This window comes from Palaemon carinicauda, chromosome 28 (genome assembly GCF_036898095.1).
Source record: "Palaemon carinicauda isolate YSFRI2023 chromosome 28, ASM3689809v2, whole genome shotgun sequence".
Classification (NCBI taxonomy): Eukaryota; Metazoa; Arthropoda; class Malacostraca; order Decapoda; family Palaemonidae; genus Palaemon; species Palaemon carinicauda.
The window spans coordinates 29,171,341-29,179,727 of NC_090752.1; positions in this window are offsets into that span (position 1 = coordinate 29,171,341).

Here is an 8,387-nt window from a genome sequence, read left to right on the forward strand (position 1 = left end):
AGTCATGCTGTGAATAATGTATTATTATTATTATTATTATTGTTGTTGTTGTTATTATTATTATTGTAATTATTATTATTATTATTATTATTGTAATTATTATTGTTATTATTGTTGTTGTTGTTGTTATTATTATTATTGTTGTTGTTGTTATTATTATTATTGTTGTTGTTATTGTTATTATTATTATTGTTGTTGTTATTGTTGTTGTTATTGTTGCTGTTATTGTTACTGTTGTTGTTATCATTTTTGTTGTTATTGCTGTTGTTGTTGCTGTTATTGTTACTGTTGTTGTTATAATTTATTTGGTTATTGCTGTTGTTGTTACTAGCTAAGCTACAACCCTAATTGGGAAAACAAGATGCTATAAGCCCAAGGGTCCAATAGGGAAAAATAGCCCATTGAGGAAAGGAAATAAGGAAATAAATAAACGATATAAGAAGTAAGGAAAATTAAAATAAGTGAGAAATATTCTCCCTGTCTAACTCCTTTCTCAATCGGAATTTACATTATATTTATGTAGATTTAGGATTGCTATACTTCCTGTATATATATCTTCAAGTGTTCTAACATAAGATTCATCTATTCCTTGTTTTTTAAGGGCTTCCGTTACTGCTGAAGTTTTTGACAGAAAAGCTTTCTGATAGTCTGAAAATGCCATACATGCTGGTTTGTCATACTCTGTTGATTTTTCCTTTAGATGGCTAATTACGTGGGTATGGACAGTTGTTGAATACCCTCTACTAAAGCCTTCATGCTCTCTTGGTTGATTAAAGTTTAGCGGTCTTTCTATTTGGCCTGATATGATCTTTGTAAATATTTTACATATTACCAAGAGTAAACTTTTTGGACGGTAATTTTTTAAGTCTTCTGTCTCCTTTTTTATGAATCAGCATAATGATAACGTTTTTCAAAACTGTAGGTATAGAGCATTTTTGCAGATATTTTATGTAAAGTTCACAGAGATTTACTATATATATATATATATATATATATATATTTATATATATATATATATATATATACATATATATATATATATATATATATATATATATATATATTATGCCCAATATTCTAGTATTCTAATACAATTGATAAAAAAAAATTACTTTCATTATGCATGTTGCATAAGGTTTTTCATAATTCTGACCATCCTTTACATTCAGATCTTCCTGCACAATTCCATCCTGTTCGTAATACTAGGCAGGCAGTTAATTCTAATAGCCAGGCCTTTTCCATCATGAGGCTCAATACTACACAGTATTCTAGAAGTTTTATTCCAGCTGTACCCAAGTTGTGGAATGATCTTACTAATCGGGTAGTTGAATCAGTATATATATATATATATATATATATATATATATATATATATATATATATATATATATATATATATATATACATATACATATAATTATTATCATTATTATTATTATCATTATTATTATTATTATTACTTGCTAAGCTACAACCCTAGTTGGAAAAGCAGAATGCTATAAGCCCAGGGGCCCCAACAAGGAAAATAGCCCAGTGAGGAAAGGAAACAAGGAAAAACAAAATATTTTAAGAAGAGTAACATTAGAATAAATGTTTCCTATATAAACTATAAGAACCTTAACATAACAAGAGAAAGAGAAATCAGATAGAATAGTGTGCCTGAGTGTACCCTCAAGCAAGAGAAATCTAACCCAAGACAGTGGAAGACCATGGTACAGAGGCTATGGTACTACCCAAGACTAGAGAGCAATGGTTTGATTTTGGAGTGTCCTTCTCCTAGAAGAGCTGCTTATCATAGCTAAAGAGTCTCTTCTACCCTTACCAAGAGGAAAGTAGCCACTGAACAATACAGTGCAGTAGTTAACCCTTTCAGCGAAGAAGAATTGTTTAGTAATCTCAGTGTTGTCAGGTGTATGAGGACAGAGGAGAATCTGTAAAGAATAAGCCAGAGAATTCGGCGTATGTGTAGGCAAAGAGAAAGAACCGTAACCAGAGGGAAGGATCCAATGTAGAACTATCTGGCCAGTCAAAAGACCCCATAACTCTCTGGCGGTAGTATTTCAACAGGCGGGTGGTGCCCTGGCCAACCTACTACCTATATATATATATATATATATATATATATATATATATATATATATATATATATATATATATATATTATTAGCCTACGGCTGGCGAATTAGGTAAATTCCCAAGCTCCAAAATTCACTTGCTTTATTTTACATAAATCTATTACACGTGAAAAATAATACCAGAGCTCCGAGAATATTACACAACTCTCAGAGGGCATTATATATGAACACTGAATATCCAAAGGTCTCTTATATTACACTCAAAACAAAACTGAAATATTAGTTATGTGAACTATTGAAAAACCAACCTCTTACTTTGGTTCTTAGTCAGGGAATACGAGCAAAGCACTGAGAAAAAATATTGGTGATTGAAATAATACACACTTTACAAAAATAGATATATTTTATAAAAAGTTAACAGCAATTCACAAGAATTAACATAAAGAATAAATCACTTGAAATAATAAATCTGAACTAAACCTTAGACTAAGACAAAAGAAAGACACTTTGAAAAATTGTATACAATCATTTGTTTCACTGGATATCAATTTATAAAAATATTTAATTTTGACGATTAATGAGAAGAGTTAGAACTATAACACTCTAATGAATAAACCATAAAGAAATTTACATATACGTAATTGTTATACAGAATGGTTAAGCAAAATAAATACACTTCACTGTTTAATCTGATCTCAAAAGTCCAGTTACAAAATTTATGATAAAAAGTACTTACATTAACACACTACACTTGAATCAACATACAATAATCTTACCAATGTTTGAACAATGCTAAACATAGTATATGTTGGGTAGAAATAATTTTCCATGTTTGAGAGGACACACACTTGAGAGGAGAGAGGGCAGACGGACGTTGGCTCTTTCAAAGAGATAGGCTAGGTCTCCTCTGCTGCTTATGCATTAATGGGGCCTATATATATATATATATATATATATATATATATATATATATATATATATATATATATATATATATATATATATACATATATATACAGTGATACCTCTACATACGATCTTAATTCATTCCAGAAACTGCTTCGTATGTTAAAACGATCATATGTTGGAGCAAATATTCCCATAAGAATACATGGTAATTTATTCAATTCGTTCCTCAGCCTAAAAACCCATGATAAATCCTTGATAAATGGCTACACATAATTACACAATACATTAATACAATACCTGTATAATAAATACATATTACAAACCAAAAAAGAGAATAATATTAATGAAATAATAAATGAAAAACGGGTTGTAATGTAACACTTTACCTTAGCGACAGGCCAGCGCAGGTGTAGGGACTTCTACGCAGGAGGAGAAAGAAGATCAGCGAGGAGGTAGGGACGGTGACTTTGTACGATAACGTGTACGATAACTTACACTAACTTACACTACTACGTGAACTTTAACTTAACTTTGCTTATTTTATTTTTTCATTTTTATAATTTTATATTTTTTTTTACATTTTTTCTTTTCTTATTTCTAATTTTCATCACTTTCACTCGATTTGGTCTTCCTTTTCTTTCTTTTCATCATGATCACTAGACCATTTTAAAGATTTTTTAAAGAAACTATCGAGTGAAAGTTGCTTTGTATGGCTTTTGAGGATTTTTCTAAAACGCGTTAAGCAAACATCATCAAACTGCGCAACAACATAGCAAACCTGAAGTTTCTGTGGGTGATGCTTGTCGATGAAATCAACAACGTGTTGATGATATGCCAACATCTGTTTTATTTCCGCCGTACCTAAGATTTCGCCTACCTCCTCGATCTCCTCCGACTCACTCAACTGCGCTTGGAACTCATCATGCTGCATGGCTTGCAGCTCGTTGAGTTCCTCGGTGGTGAGCTCTTCGTGATGCTCATCGACGAGTTCGGTGATGTCATCTTCATCCACCTCCAGACCCATGGACTTGCCAAGGGATACAATCTCTTCAACGTCTTCCTCGGCAGCAAGCACAGGTTCATTCTCGGGGCCAAAACCTTCGAAATCTCTGGGAGCAACAGCATCAGGCCAAAGCTTCTTCCAAGCGGAATTCAGGGTCCGACGAGTTACTCCCTCCCAAGCCTGATCAACGATCTTTAAGCAGTGCACGATATTAAAGTAGCTCCTCCAAAATTCACGCAAAGTTAAGTTGGTGCTTTGCGTGACATTAAAGCACTGCTTAAATAAGTGCTTGGTGTAGAGCTTTTTGAAATTAGAGATGACTTGCTGGTCCATGGGCTGGAGGATAGGAGTGGTATTCGGTGGAAGATACAACACCTTGATGAATTTGTATTCGTCGATGATATCTTCGAGTCCAGGGGGGGGGGGGGGAGCGGGTGCATTGTCCAAACAAAGCAAGCACTTCAAAGGCAAATTCCTCTCCTGAAGGTACTTCTTGACAGTAGGGCCGAAAACTACGTTTACCCAGTCCACAAAGATATGCCTAGTAACCCAAGCCTTAGAATTAGAACGCCATAGAACATGTAGCAGGTCTTTATTAATTCTATGTGCTTTAAATGCCCTAGGGTTTTCGGAATGGTAAACCAATAACGGCTTTATTTTGCAGTCCCCGCTGGCGTTGGCACAAAGCGCAAGAGTCAACCGATCCTTCATTGGCTTATGTCCAGGTATTTTCTTCTCTTCGGCGGTAATGTACGTTCGACTAGGCATCTTTTTCCAAAACAGACCGGTTTCATCACAGTTGAAAACCTGCTGCTCTACGTAACCTTCCTCCACCACGATGCTTTCGAACTTTTTAACAAAGTCTTTAGCAGCCTTGGTGTCCAAACTCGAAGCTTCTCCATGACGAACAACTGAATGAATCCCAGTCCGTTTCCTAAATTTTTCGAACCAACCTCGAGACGCCTTGAATTCCTCCGTTTTAGGATCGGCTGAACTCTCCCCCGCGTCACCCCGAGAGCGCGCTGCTTTCAAGTCACTCTAGATAGCGCTGGCTTTCTCACAAATGATTGTTTCCGTGATCGTATCGCCAACAATCACCTTGTCCTTTATCCAGATCAACAAAAGGCGTTCCATCTCTTCCAGAGTAGGGCTACGACATTTAGAAATAATCGTGATCCCGTTCGAAGGTTTCACTGCTTTAATGGCTGACTTCTGTTTTATAATCGTCGAGATCGTAGACATATTCAGGCCATATTGTTTGCCCAGATCACTAACACGTACACCTCGCTCATGCTTTTTTATTATTTCCTGCTTTAATTCTATTGAAAGCATATACTTCCTCTTTTTCTCACCACTAATACTACTTCCTGAACCGAAACTAAGCTTTTTAGGACCCATGATTACGAAACACAGAAAACAACACGTGAAAAGGCAAGATAAAAAACTGTTAAAACTGAGCGAATAGAGGACAACCACACGATGCGCACGCGATGAGAGGACTGATCAAGGTGATGCTCGATTGGCGTCCCTCCGATGTGCTGCCGTCTAGCGGCGTCAACAACAAACGACGCTGGACGTTTTCGAGAAAATTCCACGGGTAAGCGTATTGTTTACTTCGTATGTTGGAGTAACACTTCGTATGTTGAGACAGAAATTTTTTTGAATTTTACATCGTATGTTGGAAAATTTTTATGTTAGGACAATCGTATGTAGAGGTTCCACTGTATATATATATATATATATATATATATATATATATATATATATATATATATATATAATATATATATATTGACTTAATTATTCCAGAACCCTCCAGTTCAGCCTACTGGAAGCATGGGGAATATGATCTAGCAGTGTAAGGTTGCCAGAGTAGTAATTTGAAGATGGGGTACTAACGGGGTTATGATCTAGCAGTGTAAGGTTGCTAGAGTAGTAATTTGAAGATGGGGTACTAACCTTGCTTGCGTGGTAACCCTCTCTCAGGTAACTCTGCCCACCTACCTATCATGACAATAAAAAAAACGAGTAAATCTAATTTGGGAATTTTCAAGCACTTTCTAAGTACATGGAAACAAAGTAGATGTAATCCCTCGTACTGATACCTCGTGTGTGACATACTGCATACCTAAACGAGATTACATAAGACGTTGTGACAAAACTACAAGCTAATTCTTAAGAAATAACATAAATTTACCGATACTGAATTGAATGAAAATACATTTAAATTAATGACAAAAGTCTCATGTAATTTACATACATTACTTAGACCTACAAGAGTGGAACTCATCCTAGGAGCTGGCTATACATCTCTTAAATACACAGATGAAATACATGAAAAAAATATTTACTCTTATGCTAGACCACCTTTGTAAGAATATATATATATATATATATATATATATATATATATATATATATATATATATATGTATGTATATATATATGTATATATAGAAAATATTGATATATATATATATATATATATATATATATATATATATATATGTATATATATATATATATATATATATATATATATATACATATATATATATTGATATATATAAATATATATATATATATATATATGTATATATGCATATATATATTTATATATATATATATATATATATATATATATATATATATATATATATATATATATATATATATATAAATATATATATGCATATATATATATATATATATATATATATATATATATATATACATATATATATATTGATATATATAAATATATATATATATATATATATATATATGCATATATATATTTATATATATATATATATACATATGTATATATATAAATGTATATATAATATTCTTACAAAGCTGTTCTAATGTAGAGTAAATATTTTATTCATGTATTTCATTTGTGTATTTAAGAGGTGAATAGCCAGCTCGTAAGGCGAGTTCCTCTCTTGTAGTTTTAAGTAATTGTATGTAAATTACATAAGACTTTTGCCGTTCCTTTCATTGTATTTTTCAATCAAGCCAGTGTATGTAAATTTACGTTATTTTTCAACAATTGATTATTTCACATATTTTGTTACGAAGTCTTATGCAATCTCGATTAAATATGCTGTACGAACCATACGAGGTATGAACAAGAGCTTATGCAATTTTGTCATGTTTATACGAGGTATTGCATCATGTTTGTGAGAGATTACGCAAGTACTGTATCATATTTCTACATGTTTAGAATGTTCTTGAAAAACCAAGAGTTAGTTTTATCTTTTTTTTATTGCTTCAAGGACGGAGGTGGGCAGAGTTAGCTGAGAGAGAGTCACCTTGCTTGTGCGTTGGTATGCGTCTGATACGTGATCGTTGGCAACCTTACGCCGCTAGACACTGCCCCCAAGCTTCTAGACCCCTTGACCTATAAGGATCTAGAATAATTAAGTCAGTATATATATATATATATATATATATATATATATATATATATATATATATATATATATATATAGATGCCACCAGGGATGAGTAGCAGCAGAAGAGATCTAAACTGTCCCTAGTGAAAGAGCCAACATCCTCTCTCTTAAGTGCCTCTAGTGTATGCCCTTTCCAAAATGAATAAGATTTTATTCAGATTTAATATTTCAAATCAAGTGATTATATAATTTTTAGAGCGAAATATTTTCTTGTCTTAGTTTAAGGTTTTGTTCAGATTTAATATATTGAGTGATTCATTTTGGTGATAATTTTTTGTATCAATGTTGTAAATTTTTATAGAATATATTCATTTTTGTAAAGAGTGTATTATTTCAATCACCAGTATTTCTTTCAGAACTCTTTCATATCCCTGTTCAAGAATCGAAATAAGAGGTTGTTTTGAATAGTTATTAATAATAATAATCCAGTTTGTTTTGAGTGTACATTAGAGACCTTTGGATATTCAGTGATTTTATATATTGGTGACTGAGAGTTATATAGTTACTCAGAGCTCGGTCATTATTCAAGTGTAACAGATTTATATAAAAACAAACAGGTGAATTTGGAACTCGGGAGGTTGTGTAGCTTTCCAGCTGTAATATATAATATATATTTTTGGTGCCCAGACCCGGGACCATAATATATATTTTTGGTGCCCAGACCCAGGATAATAATATCTTTTTGGTGCCCAGACCATTGGGATCGAGCGAGTCTGTTTTGAATATTAGTGATAATAGGGCCGTGTTTTCATTAAAGGTTTGAGCAACTTAGGGTTGATAGGATTCTATGTATTGTGAGGATATATTCTTTTGGAGAAATCTAAAATTTTTGTAAAGTACAAGATGACACAGTTTAATATCCAAGAATTTTTGAAGAACCCAAATGTTCAGGAATTGTCAGAAGCTAATGTAACTAAAGCTTAGTGGCTCTCTATTTTA